Source organism: Typopeltis vanoorti, chromosome 12 (assembly GCF_054136105.1).
Source record: "Typopeltis vanoorti isolate ZY-2024b chromosome 12, IOZ_Tvanoo_1.0, whole genome shotgun sequence".
Taxonomy (NCBI): Eukaryota; Metazoa; Arthropoda; class Arachnida; order Uropygi; family Thelyphonidae; genus Typopeltis; species Typopeltis vanoorti.
In genome coordinates this window covers 25,864,670-25,879,557 of record NC_143560.1, presented here as the reverse complement: position 1 = coordinate 25,879,557, position 14,888 = coordinate 25,864,670, and the positions used below count along the sequence as shown (strand labels likewise).

Here is a 14,888-nt window from a genome sequence, read left to right as displayed (position 1 = left end):
TAAGCAGAATTTTAAAAAAAGGAGTATATAAGAAAAAGCAGTATATGAATACTGCTTTTTCTCCAAGGAGGTTTTTTCTCCTGCAGTTTCTGGGGGGGATCTGTCTCAAGCTACATTTTCATTTTATCATATGGCTAGTTTCATTTATTCCAACATTCTCAAATTCTAGCTCAGAGGCTAGAAGTATCAGATGTTAAAATAATAACAACAACAATAATAATATAGAAAGAGGAAATTATACTAGCTGTGCATTTATACTCAAATTTATCACTGGAAGGCAACTGTGTAATTAACAAATATTAGAGATCCATTAATTACACAATATTCTTAATAAAATATAATCAATGAAACTTCATTATGGATATATTAAAAGGAAAGGCGGCCTCATTCTAGTAGATACAATAACAGTAACACAGTGCAACATCTTTAGTATAAGAAATACAATCTGTTATAAGAATAAATTACCAGAGGTTGTGCTGTTCTTATTCGACAATCCTAAATCAATAATCGACAGTGAAGAGATCTTCCTTCACTGCAAAGAAAAATAACTGAGTTAGCACTTAGAATACTGATTCATAACACCTCACTGCTATCACTCATATTTATAGCATATGCAAGATTCAGCAGTGGCACACATTATCAACATGTTCAGTGCATTCTGAAGCCATATTTTCAAAATATCTTCCTTTCCCCTCCCCCCTATCCCCAAAAATGACTTGTCTACTAATCAGTCAAAAAATGTGTTGCCTGAGCCAGTGCACTTCCTTGTAATAAATTTCATTTAATCCTTAATCCAAGTGTGAGCAAACAAAGTTTGCACCTGAAAATATCTTCAGGACTGAGGTAAGGTGGTACAACACTAGGGAACTCGTAGCAAAGGTGGACCAAGCTATCATCACTCCTATCTCAGTATCTCCCATAATGCAAAGCACATCTCCTTGTGGATAAGTATAATGCTATGCATTATGTAAGGGCCAACTACCCAGACCAGTTTCGACCTTTATTGAGGTCTCGTCAGTGGGAGCCAGGCCCAGAAGTGGAGATATCAAGGCAGAAGCAATGGAGAGGTCATCTTTACTTATAGGAGTTGCTAAAAGGTGTACCACCTTATTATTAAATTACTCTGGATTTAGAGAGAGATGGTTGAAAGCTTATTTTGCACTTGGTTAGACTATAATAAATTTAGTTTAATCCTTTATCCAAGTGTGAGCAAACAAAGTTTGCGCCTGAAAATATCTTCAGGACTGAGGTAAGGTGGTACAACACCGGGCAACTCGTAGCAAAGGTGGACCAAGCTATTATCACTCCTATCTCAGTATCTCCCATAATGCAAAGAACATCCCCTTGTGGATACGTATAATGCTATGCATTAAGGTAAGAGCCACTAAACAGACCGGTTTCGACCTTTATTGAGGTCTCGTCAGTGGGAGCCAGGCCCAGAACTTCAGGACTGAGGTAAGGTTGTACCACCTTACCTCAGTAAGGTGGTACAACCTTACTGAAGATATTTTCAGGTGCAAACTTTGTTTGCTCACACTTGGATAAAGGATTAAACTAAATTTATTATAGTCTAACCAAGTGCAAAATAAACTTTCAGCACTTCCTTGTCTACTCTACTAGACAGAGTAGACTAGCCTAGACAGAGTTTATTGCCAAAATGTTTTGCTTTTAAAAATAAAGATGATGATTCATCCACCAGCCTCATCAAATTCTTACAGTGAAGCTTCCTATGATGCAATACACAGCTTGTAATATTTGGTATACTAAATTGATAACAATTATCATTTGCCCCACAATACAGCTCATTAAATCATCTTCTACAATCCTTAACCAACTTTTATAATACCTCAACCACTATGAACTCTTGAGATGCTCAATGATCTATAATTCACTACTTCTCTTGGGATCTCATTTATGTTGTCTATTTTACTCTCATTCCACTCTCATTGAGAACCTGTTAGTGCTGAGATGGCCTGGCGAGGTATTGCCAATTCTCCTCGGTCTTATCACCACTTTTGTGAAGCGGAATAATTTTGCCTTCATTCCACTCCTTTGGGACTTGAGCTGTTGCAGAATTCTTGTTAAACAGGTAGGCCAAGGCTGATGCTGAGTGCTTAGAACATTCCCTTAAGACGTTTTGCTATGTCATCAAGTCCTATTGCCTTATGGCATCTAGCTTACTTAACTCATATATTTCTTGCATGCTCACCATTAAGTCTTCTATCATTTCATTCTCTACACTTGAGCTTCTGATTTCACACTAAGGATGAAATGTCCTCATGAACTGCTCATTGAATTCTTCAAGTATGTCCTCTGCAGCAGTTATAAATCTCCCACTTTCATCCATTAATATCATCTTACTATAATCATTCTTCTTTTGCCACATATTGAAAAAACATATGAGGGTTTTTCTTGACCTGATTCGCTAATTTCTGATCGTATTGCACTTTTGTTGTCCTTGCCAAATGAATCACCTTCTTGGCCCATGCTCTTTATATTCCTCATACAATTGATTGTTACCATTATTTATCTTGTGCTGCTTCCACAGTAACCTCTTCTTTCAAATTCCATGCTTAATCCTCTCATTCATCCATTTTACACCTACCTACCTTACTCAACCTTTTGGCCTTCAGAATACATTCACACATTCATGTTGTTATATATTTCTTTATCAGTTCCCAAGCAGCATTTATTTCCTTACTGCTCAACTCCTCATTCCATGCTATAGCTTCAAGCTGTCTCCTAAGCTCATCATAATTATCAGCCTTGCTTGTACTTCCACAAATATTCTTTTTTTCACTGAAGTCTTATGGCTAGCCACAACCTAGGTGATCACTTTCAGGAGTTGAAATTGTTCTACTAACTGAACTGATAAGATTGAAAATTATTAGAATGAGTAAAGCTGTATGAAGATAATACCTGATAGAAGCAAAAATGAAAGAGTATGGTGTTTTCTGTGAGGGTAGCAAAGGCAAGAAGGGAGGGGTGAATAGTGCTCTTGATAATATCAGCAGAATAAGTTATTGTCACTGAATTATTATTATTATTACGTGACACCTCTGGGGGGGGGGGGGGATCCAAAGACTCATCAAAGGAGGGCACCTACTCTACAGCTCTGTCTCCACCACTCACAATCCACTATCTACAATGAACTGCAACTACACCAACATCATTTACCATGGTAGTTGGCATTGGTGTAGATGATATTGGTTAGTATTTTCACAGACAATCACAAACATCTATGCCCATGGTGGGATTCAAATCTGCAGTCTTTGGGGGGAGAGCAGATACACTAACTAGCCGTCCAACCAGGCCAGCTGTGTGAGATATTTCATAGAATGGGGGAAGCTAGAGGTGGAGTAAGAAGACATCCCTGGAAGCGATATAAGAAGGATGTGAGCAAGAAAGTGTTTGTGATTAGAATGCATTACCTGAGAATGCAGTGCATGTAGAAATAGTGAGTGAATAAGTAAGGCACAGTTTGATGGGCCTCATGGGTAATTATGGGGGGGGAGGTGGATGACCACTCATGAGTCTTTTGACTCCATGGATCGCATATCTCATCTTTTTATTACTCTCTTTTACCTTGTGGTGTCGAGGGTTTATTAATCTTCGGATCTCAAACTGTTCACAGGATAAAGTGGTCAGCCCTATGCCCCGGTGTATCCTATGTCCTGTAGTGTTGAGTTCTCAAGGCCAGTTTGCCTGCTCTGTGGGATGAAAAAACCTCAGGATAAACTGGGGAAAAACCCTACTGTCCACACCCAAGACCGGCTAACTTGGCTATGGTTGAGGAAGATCCTTCAGCTCCTCGCATCACTGATGGGAATCGAACTTAGGACACTCCTTTCCCAGGCATATGGTTGCGAAGCACACAGCCACTAGGCTAACTGTGCGGACTCCGTGGATGTCTATCGTTATTTATTTTTGATAACAAAGTGTGTCTGAGTGATTTTTGGTGTGAAATTCTGTCCGATTTATTAGCCTAAATTGCCATTTTAAATATCATACAATGGCAGTCACAAGGTCAACCACGCGGGCATCGACTGGTGCTACTAGGTGAATGCCACGAAAGTCAAATAGCATTGCTGACATAGACTTTTCGAAACTGATTTGATGTCGTGAGTGCAATATGTATGCATGGTGGAGTGTAAGAGATGTCTTTGTAGAGAGAGAGAGAATGAAGAGAGACGAAAGTATAGATGTATCGGAAGTGCGATATATTGTTGGACCACGATACAAAGAATGCAAAATTGACTGAAAGGGTAGATGGTGTACATAAAGAAATGGAAATTAAACAAACGGCAGAGAAACTGACAGAGTGAAAGAATGCAAGGATGTAGAAGTCAAAGTTAAGGAAAAAGTTACAAAAAACGGAAATGAAACGAAAGCAGGAGAAACTGAAAGAGTGAAAGAATGCGAGGATATGGAAGCGAAAGTTACGGAAAAAGTTGGGCAAAAATGGAAATGAAATGAAAGCAAGAGAAACAGAGAGAGAGTAAAAGAATGCAAAGATGTAGAAGCAAAAGTTACAAAAAACAGAAATGAAACGAAAGTTGGAGAAACTGAAGGAGTTTCTCCAACTGAAAGAATGCAAAGATGTACAAGCAAAAGTTAGTGATAAGGGAGTGAAAGAAAGCATGAATGAGGAAAAGGAAATAAAGTGCAGCCAAATGAGAGTAGCGAGATAGAGAATAAAATTGTCAAAATGCAAGATTTAATGAAACAGTATTGGAAATGAAAAATGAAATGAAGGATATGTGGAGTGATGTGAGACGTCTAGTGGAAACTAATCAAAGTGAGCAAGAAAACAGAACGAAAGAAAAAAGAGTAAAAGAAGTAACGAGTGATTTCAGGATAACAGTATATGGAGGCGACTCAATTAGAGGGCTAGTTAATGACAGAGTCCATAAAGTCTGCTATCCGGGTGAGAGAATGAGTACAATAATTAAGGCATTGGACATGAGGAAGAAACAAGCAAGAGAGTTAGGTGTGATTGTAGGGATGAATGATCTAAGTGGACATAAGAAGGATGTGAGGATGAATATCAGGAGACTATTGAGAAGAGTGAAAGATAACAGTGTAGTAGGAAAGGTGCTGCAGGTTCGAATCCCGCCGTGAGCATGGATGTTTATGATCGTGAAAATACTAGTGGTGGTGGTGGTTGGCGTTAGATGGAGTTGGTATAGATGATGAAGGTAGTTGCGGTTTATTGTAGTTGGAGACAGAGTTGTGGAGTAAGTATCCTCCCTCGATGAGTCTTTGGACTCCCTGGAGGTGTCATGTAATAATAATAATACCATTACTGTATCCTATAATACATAGAATCAATGTGTTTTGATCCTGGAAATCAAAATCCTTGTTCAGCAATATAATTATTAAAAAAATTCATGAATATGAGCTCATTGAAAAACAATGCATTACATTGCAATGAGAAAACTTTTTTTTGTTGTTGTTGTTTTTCATAAGTTCGTGACACACATATAAAAGAAGAAAGTTTTTTTGTTTAAAATTAGAAAAAGTGATATATATAATCCTTCACATTGTAACTTTTTTTTGTCTGTTTCTTGAATTTTTAATTCATGACTAGACAGAAAGGAAAGTATTTTTATTTTCAGTATGTTTATTTCACAGTTAGCATAAACTGCTTGCCACACTTCCTTTTTATCTTTTTTTTTTTTTTTTTTAATTTCAATAATCATATTTAACCTGTAATAATTGTAACAAAATTATTTCAATAGTGATAAAATTATTACGTCTTAGTTAAGAAGTTTATTAAATAAAATTTTATTTAAGCTTCTTCTCAGATAAGTGAGCACTTTCTCTCTCTCACACACACACAAAATAAAAAATAAACTGTAAAAACTTGTTAACATTGTAAAACTATAAAAGATGTTAACATTGGAAGTTAATATTCCAGTGTTAACATCTTTTTCAGTTGAAGTATCTACTGATGCAGCAACATTACCTGGAAAAAGAAAGCCAACCTTTCTTTTATGGACTGTCTCATACATATATATTCTTAACAAATTAAGTTTTTCTGTTGAGAGAAATCCCACCTCTATCAGAAGATAGATCCATGGGAACTCCCATCCTCCATCTGGCCAATGGACAAGGATTTCAATTAAGCCAAACTGTTTTAATTTGTTTCGTCTATTTCTTCAAAGCAAGATATTCTTATTTTCATTATCTTTATTTCACAGTTATCATAAACTGCTTGCCACACTTCCTTTTGATACCTGTTTTTTTTTTTTTCTTAATAATTATATTTAACCTGTCATAACTTTACCAACATCATATCAATATTGGTAAAATTATTACATTTTGCTGGCATGGTTGACCGAGTGTTTAGCTTACCTGCCATAGGAATGGATGTTTGTCCTTGTCTCTTGAAATCAGAGATGAATTGCATCACCCACTGTACGACCACCATCCCACTTATTAGAGACCTGAAGTGGCTAGAAAAAGTTTCATGTTTGGTCACCAGAGAAGGGGTTCCAGACTATATAAAACATAGATTAAAAATTTTTTTAAAATATATAAAATTGATGAAAAATAGAAAAAAAATCCATAGCCCACTCACAGTACCAAATAACTTTTTGGTAGGTGGGAGCAACATAAAAAAGCAACAAAAAATTAAAATCCTTGCCCAACGAGCTTATAAGTTTTGATCACAAACATCTATTGGTATATGATTATATGAATATGATCATATGCCAATAGATGGCACATCCATTATTAACAAAATACAGGATGTCCACATTGGACCTACCTAGTTTCAACATGTTACTACTAAAGTGTATGGACCATGGTGTTGTACAAATGAGAAGGAACACTCAACAAGTTTTTGTACAAAAAAAAAAAAAAATCAGTACACGTCCATGTGTGCTCCTTTAGTAGCATGCGCAATGTCAAGTCGACAGTCTATCTCTGACCAGGTTCTCTGAAGCATGTCAGGGATGAAGGAGGACACAGCAATAGAAATGCGATGTTTCAGGTTCTCTAGGCTATCCACTTTAGTTGCATAGACTGTGTCCTTCACACTCCCACAAAAAAAAAAAAAAAATCAAGTGGGGGTAAGATCCGGCAATCACGTCAGCAAGGGAATCAGTCCTCCATGTCTGATCCACTGCTGAGGGAAGACCCTGTCAAGAGTTGCACGGATATCCAAATGCCGCCACAGTGGCATTTGGATATCAGTGCAACTCTTGACAGGGTCTTCCCTCAAGATAAATCATTCCGTTGATATTGCTTTCCATGAAAAAAAATGGGCCAATGATAGTGTTTTGCATTACACCACAGCAGATGTTTGCCTTGGTACAGTACACACGTTCCATGACACAGTTAGGATTTTCACTCCCCCATATCCTGATATTGGGCCTGTTTACTTTTCCGCTGACATGAAAAGTAGCTTCGTCCAAAAAATAAATCCAGGAAAGAAAATCTTGATTCTCATCGAAACATTCCACAATGTCAGCTGCAAACATTACCTGTTGTGGCATTTCATGGCAAAACTACGACAGCCCTGTCCAGTAGCACCATCACATTGTGATGCAAGAAAAAATTCTGAATTAAACTTGAAGTCTCTCTGAAAAGTTTGAACAACACAAAATTTACATATTTCCGCATTTCAATTTTACTGTTCTTTGAAACTAGGGAGGTTCAATGTTAACACCCTATACTATATACCGATAAACCTCTGTTGATAATAAACATCACATAAAACTATTCCATATATCCAGATTTTCTGTCAACTCACTCATCCTACAAGAATTCAACTCTGCCATTTCCTTCTCGTAGGAAATTAACATTTCCTTCTTTCAAACACTTTCTTCTGTCAAAGACAAAGAAGATTCCTGGTCTTTTCCATGTACAAACAGAATTTCTTGTTTTGTGTGGTCTCAAAAACTTATAAGCAAATTAATCGATATTGGCTGGAAATGAGATGTAAAGAATATGTGGATTCTACATATTTTTGAAAACATGGAATGTGATAATTGGGTGAACATATGTCCACCCAATATTAAGAAATGACACTTTTTGCTTCACTACATGAATCCCCATAAAGCAAGTTTAAGCCATCTCCATTACTATTCATCCTATATCACACTTTGAAGGAAAGTTGCATTACATCTGATATCAAAACTGGTGATATTAAACTCAGCTCTGCTTTATTATTATTATTATCCACGGAGTCAAAAGATTCATCGTGGGAGGTCCTTCTTAAGAAACACAAAGACTATTAAAACTCATCGAGGGGAGGTCACCCCCCCCCAAGAAACACAAAGTCTATCATACCACTCCTTAAACTCATTGACCGTTCTCGCTCCCACCACTCCATCAGGCAATGCATGCCATGGTTCAACCACCCTCCATGCAAAGAAACCACTCCTCACCCTCTTGCTCGCAGTTTCCTTTTGTAACTTCCAGGGATGGCCTCTTGTCATCACTCCTTCCTGCTGTTCAACTAAGTAAAAGAACTCCCCAGTGTCAACCCTGTAGCCACCTCTCAACAGTTTAAAAGTCTCAATCATATCACCTCTCCTTCTTCTATCCACCAAACTCTGCAGTCCACATTCCCTCAGCTGATCCTCATAACTATCATCGTACAGTCCTGAAACCATCTTTGTTATCCGCCTTTGTACCCTTTCCGCAGTTAATTTATCCCCTTCAAATCCTGGGGACCAAATCTGAGAACAATAGTCCAAGTGTGGTCTGATCAGGGTCTTATACAACAGAATGATAACTGTTTTATCTCTGCAGGTCAGCGTCCTTCTCATTATTGCAGCAATCCTCTGTGTTACCTTCACCACCTTTGCAATATGTCCCCTAAATTTCAAGTTTCTATCAATCATCAACCCCAGATCTCTTGTCTCCCCTACTTCCTCAGTATAACTCCTCCCATAGAGTATGCAGTGTCCCATCGATGTTTCCCAAACCTCAAGACCTTACATTTTGCTGCATTAAATCGACACCCCCATTCATTTGCCCATCTATCTAGCTTATTCAAATCCTCTTGCAGGGCTGCTGCATCTGCACTATTACTAATAATCCTTCCCAGCTTTGCATCATTATCATGCTGATATTATGCTTTTAAATAAATCCACTACAGATCTTTGACTATCCAAACTGTATAACCAGTAAAACCAATTTGGCATGAGAAAGAGACTACAAAAATAGGCAGGAGTGCCGAAGACAGGAAGCAATAACTGTATTTCTACAGAACACAAAAAAAGAGATCACAATTTTTTGTGAAGATACCAAGAGACCTCCAGGGAGTCAGGAACTCATCAAGGGAGGCCATATACTACATGCACCAGCTATCGTACTTTATTCTTGAATTCATTCACACTGCTTGCACTCACAACAGCCAATGGCAATCCATTCCAATCACGCATCATCCTATGAGAGAAAAATCTACCCCTCACCTCCTGTTTGCCAGTATCTACAAATTCTCAATCTGTCTTCACAATCAGTATTCCATAATCCTGAAATCATTTTTAACACTCTCCTTGGCATTCTCTCTCTCTCTCTCCAATATATCAGAATCACAACAGAAACCAGGAGACCAGACCTGTATACAATAGTCCAAGTGAGGTCTTATCAAGGCCTTGTAAAGAGGCAAAATGACATCCTTATCTTTACATGTGAAAGTCTGTTTCAGCATTGCAATTCATCTTTTGAGTTGTATTTGCAATCTTTGCTACTTGGCCCCTGAACTTCTACTTCCTACCTACTAACACTCCAAGATCCCTAGCCTCATCAGTTTCTTCAAGCATAATTCCACCAATATAATATGACACTGGATATCTAATCACACCGAAGTGAATGACTTTACATTTACTGATATTAAATTGACATCCATTTTCCAATTAAATATGGAAATAGTGTAGATAATGCAGAGATGAGGAAAAAGAATGTCAATAATGAATGGCATGATAGTGAGAATGTGTCAAAATAGAGGATTGGATTATGTGAATGATTGGAATGCATTTGAGGATAGAAAAGCACTGTATGCAAAATATGGATTGCATTTGAATGAGGAAGAATGCAGGCATTCAAACAGAATGTTGTTCTCAGAACAAATGGGAGTATTAGTACAGGTAAACTAGAGTTGTCAAGGTGGATGGAAGCAGAGATAGACAATTGCAGGAACAGACACTCAGGAAATGGGGGACATATGGTGTTATGAAGAATCAAGCAGAGTCTGGGGGGAATAATAATAGGTATAGAAATACTAACAATTCATTGATGTTCCTTTATACAAATACCAGGAGTATCAGGAATAAAGAAGATGAATTAGTGGCACCGATAGCCTCAGCTAGTCCAAAGATTATTGGAATTACTGAAGCATGGTGGATGGAAGATATATACTAACAGGAATACAAATAGAAAGGTATAGCATATTTTGGCAGGATAAGAAGAGCAAATGCGGTCATGGAGTATTGCTTATAAGTGATGAGTTATGTCCTCTCAAAGTGGAGGTGTAGAAGGGAAATACAACTAATGGTTTTGGGAGTATCTGGTGTGAGGTAGGTAGGATAGGATATTTAGTGGAATGTTGCAATAGGCCAGGGAATACAATCTGAAGAGCAGGAAATGTTTAGACAGTTGAGCTTGGCAAGTGCAAAATGAGTGTTCATTACAGGAGATTTTAACTACAGCAGTATAAATTGGGAAGAAGAAACAGCATGTAGTAATAGTGAAAAAAAATGGAATTCTAGAATTCTTGAGGGGGAAATGCCTCAAGTAACATGTAGTAGAAGAAACAAGAGGTGCAATAGTTTTGGATTTGGTTCTGGCATCAAATGACTCGACTGTATCTGAAATGTCATCTCTGCTCCAACTTGGAGAGAGTGACTACGTGGTCTTGATGTAGGGAATAAGTAGATATGCTGAGATGTCAAGAAGAAAGGAATTTATATATAAGGCAGGTGATTATGATAATCTTAGAAATCAAGCATCAGGGGAGAAGAATCTTGGTAAATTAATGCAGTTGTTAGAAATATTAGAAATTTGAAATACAAGATATGACAACAATAACAAATTAATCTGGAAAAAGAACTGAAGGAAGTTAGTAATGGTGTAAACCTAACTGTTCAGTTGTTGTTGTTGTTATGTTCCATCGAGTCATTTTCGACTCCTGGTGATTCTATGAACATACACTCTCCATTCTGATCTGTCCCTGGCCATATCTTTCAGAATTTCCAGGTGCATTCCAGCTGCTTCTTTAACTCCATCCACCCATCTAATTCTTGGTCTTCCTCTTCTCCTACTTCTATCAACTTTAGCAAGCATCATCTTCTCCAGATTGTCATTTGCTCAGATAATATGTCCAAAGTTGATGATCATAGCTTCAAGGGAGCAATCTGGCTTTATTCTGTTTATCACTGATTTATTGGTTTTCTTTGCAGTATCTGTGTATCTTTTGAAGATCCATATGTCAATGCAGAAGCAAACGTTTCTTTACTTTTTTGGCAAAAATTATAAAATTCTGAAGTGTATTTTTATATTAAAAAAATAATAAAGGTGCAAATATGTTTATTTTGGTTCAGTGCAGCTGCTTTCTAGTTGCACTCACCAGTTTTCAAGTTTGTCCTAGAGAAGAAATTGAGGCAAATTGGAAAACTAGCCAGTGCCTTCCCACATAAGTCCTTGCATTCCATACAGGTCCCCCCCCCCACACACACATATTCATTCAAGTGCCATTTCTGATCTGGAGGTTGGTGACCATGGCTCTTCACTTATTGACGTGTCACCATGGCTCTTCACTAACGTAACTGGGAATACTGATATGTCGAACCTTTTTTAAAGTTTTCAGATAAGACAATTAAAAGTATTACAGTTCAAAACTAGGGAAAATATCACTCTCATGTTTCTATCTTGTGCATCTCTAAAGATCTATATGGTACTTTTGCTTTTGAAGTGTTTTCAATATCCTTAACATAATGTCTGCCCACAGTCGATAGAATCATAGCGGGAGTACCAAGAAGAGTCAATTCATATTGTAGGGTGAAAAGGAATAAAGAATGTATGAATTTGTCACCAACATGCAAAATCACATGCTTTTTTTGTCTGTCACTGTTCTAGCTTGATTTTTTGTTGTTGCTTTTTTGTGTTGATTTTTTGTTGCCACTTTTTACTTGTATGATGGATCTAGTACTACCGTCAACAAGTTCTGGAGTTTCATAGCTTGCAAAAGAATATTGCATAATGTACTGACATTCTGTGAAAAAGAATCATTAGAAAGCAGTCTTGCTCCAATTTTTTAGGCCACAAAACGTGCAAGTGAAATTGCAGTCCTATCGGAATCATTTTTTTTAAAGAATTCATAGGGAATCAAAAAGTGAAGATAAGTCAAAATTTAAATCTCCTAAAAACCTCCGGAGAAAGAAAACCATCAAAAACATAGCTTTGAATGATTTTGATGTAGATGTTATAAGAACTATTCACAAATTTTATGCAGTCAAAAAAAGGCCAACTGTTCCTAAACTGATTCCTGTGCTGAAAGAAAAAATTAATTTTCCTTGGAAAAGAGAAACTATAAGGGCAATACTTCATGAAATTGGATTTTGATTCAAAAAGTCACAGAATAAAATGAAACTTATCATGAAGTAAAGCAACGTAGGTTTATCTAGAATGCAGGATTTGAAAGCAAATACCTCACGCCGCATAATGATTTTGTGTGTAGGCAGAGAAATGGGTTTTTTTACTGAATTTAAATTTACTTTACAAAGCCAATTCAATAACTGGAGATTACCATGGGCAAGTGAATTCTATGATCTTTGAAAAGTGGGCAGATGAAAAAATTGATTCCAAACCTCCCTAAAAATGCAATTGTTATAACTAATAATGCTCCATATCACTCCATCCAATTAAAGAAAGTTCCCAATTCTTCTAATAGGAAGCAAGTCATTATGGACTGGCACTGTAAATAACATTTCTCATTCCTCTGATTTGAGAAAAATTAAATTGCTCAACTTAGTCAAAAGAAACTTGCCCAAAACTAAACTATTTAAATTCAATACAATACTTGAAGAGAATGGATTCCTGCTTTGAGACTACCACCATATCATTGATATTAATGCTATTGAGCATGTTTGGGTATGAAGGAGAAGAATTTTATTAGTCATCATAACGTAACTGGGAATACTGATATGTCGAACCTTTTTTAAAGTTTTCAGATAAGACAATTAAAAGTATTACAGTTCAAAACTAGGGAAAATATCACTCTCATGTCGCCTAATTGAAAAATATGTATTGGGACAGATGAAATTATTGAAGAATTATGCAAACCTTTGGTAATTAATGTAAGTGAAAGTGATGGTGATTCGAACATTGATTCAGATGACTATGAAGATTAAAAGGATTTGATATAGGTTTTTTTTACAAAATTTTATGCATCGTTTTGTTAAAGAGTCACAAGAAGTCATAAATAATTAATCAGTTTAAGACACTGAAATGTGAGTTCTCTTCACATTTCTATCCTTCAAGAAAATTATATATCCTTCTAATTCTATTCCTGACATCACATTCTCCTCAGACAAACAAGTTTCACTTATTCCAATTATTTATGAGCATACTGTCTCAATCAATGCAACAAACTCTGCACTCATTTCGAATACTCCTTACATCTGTGTATAAACATAACAATCCCTGTGTGTTTGAGGTCATTCTACCAGTACCAACATTCTCTATTCTAGCTGCTATATTACCCCTCTCTCTCTCTCTCTCTCTCTCTCTTGTCTGATCACTCCCAATTCCCTGATCCTGACTGTGATTTCCATTCCTATCTGTCTCATCTTGATCTTTATGCATTCCATCAACTTGTGCTGCTGCAATCACATCTTCAACCTCATATCTATCTTCCCTCCTGTCATACAATCCATTTAGTGCTATTCTGCTTAACAAGTAGAATGATCATTTACTACATTAACTTCTTGACTGTGCCTTCTCAGAAAACAATAGCCTTTCTAAATGCCCAATACCAAACCCATTCAAATGTAATCCATCAGCTTTATACTATTACTATTATTACGGGCAACTCCAGGGAGTCATTAGACTCATCGAGGGAGGCCCCAAATCATATTCATCACAATTATTCGACATTCATACCATTCCAACTCCCTTCAAATTCACTCCACAGATTTACAAATGAACCCCTTTTGCTTCACACAACTCAGCCATCTTACTATTCATTATCTCTGCTCTCCTCCTCAATTCATGCTATCATATCTGGGCAACATGCTACGGCTTTCCCAACAACACTATTCTTCTTTACCTGCTGCAACAACTTCCTCAAGTTTCTGTCAACATTTTCACATAATCAGGACACATTAGTGAATTTGGCTTTTCAGTATTGGGATGATAGAGTTTTCCACAGTTTTAGGCAAGATATCATAATCATATATTACATATTTTTGTTAAATGGATGATACCATTATCTCTAAATTTTTTAGCATTAATGGTATCATCAAGTATAACTAAATCTGGACCCAGTGCTTTATTTTCTTCAACTTTTAAGTGCTTTTCTTACATCTTTAGTTAGAACTGGACAGTTATCTATTTCATTCTTCTTATAGTTTTTAGGTGTCTTTCCTATTGTCTATAGATTTTAATATAGTTCCCCCAACACCTCCCCCTTTTTTTAAACATTTGAGTTGTTTGTTCCATTTCTTTCCTGTAAGTTTCTTTATCTTGTATCTTGTGAAAATCATGGTGAAGTAGAATTGCTTGGCACCTGCCATTCAAGTGTATTGTCTTCTGTTTTATATCCTACATGATCTAATTTCTGAGCTAAGATATCAAGTCTTTCAAGTATGATTGTTTTTAGAAATGTTTTTTAGTTTAATCTTTAAAGTAGACACAATTTGTAGATCTAGAAAAGG

At 36.7% G+C, this 14,888-nt stretch overlaps 1 protein-coding gene across 5 annotated transcripts in view; it reads right to left on the bottom strand.

The window, feature by feature from the left end:
• Positions 1-14,888, bottom strand: part of LOC150100640 (DCC-interacting protein 13-alpha-like) — a 408,578-nt gene that overhangs the window by 381,880 nt on the left and 11,810 nt on the right. For 4 of the 5 annotated variants that reach the window (XR_016549161.1, XM_090401384.1, XM_090401387.1 and 1 more), the window contains exon 2: positions 466-532. The exons of the other annotated variant lie outside the window; for it this stretch is intronic. The gene's annotated coding sequence lies outside the window, so the exon portion shown is untranslated. The remainder of the gene's footprint in view (positions 1-465; positions 533-14,888) is intronic. 5 annotated transcript variants of the gene reach the window in all.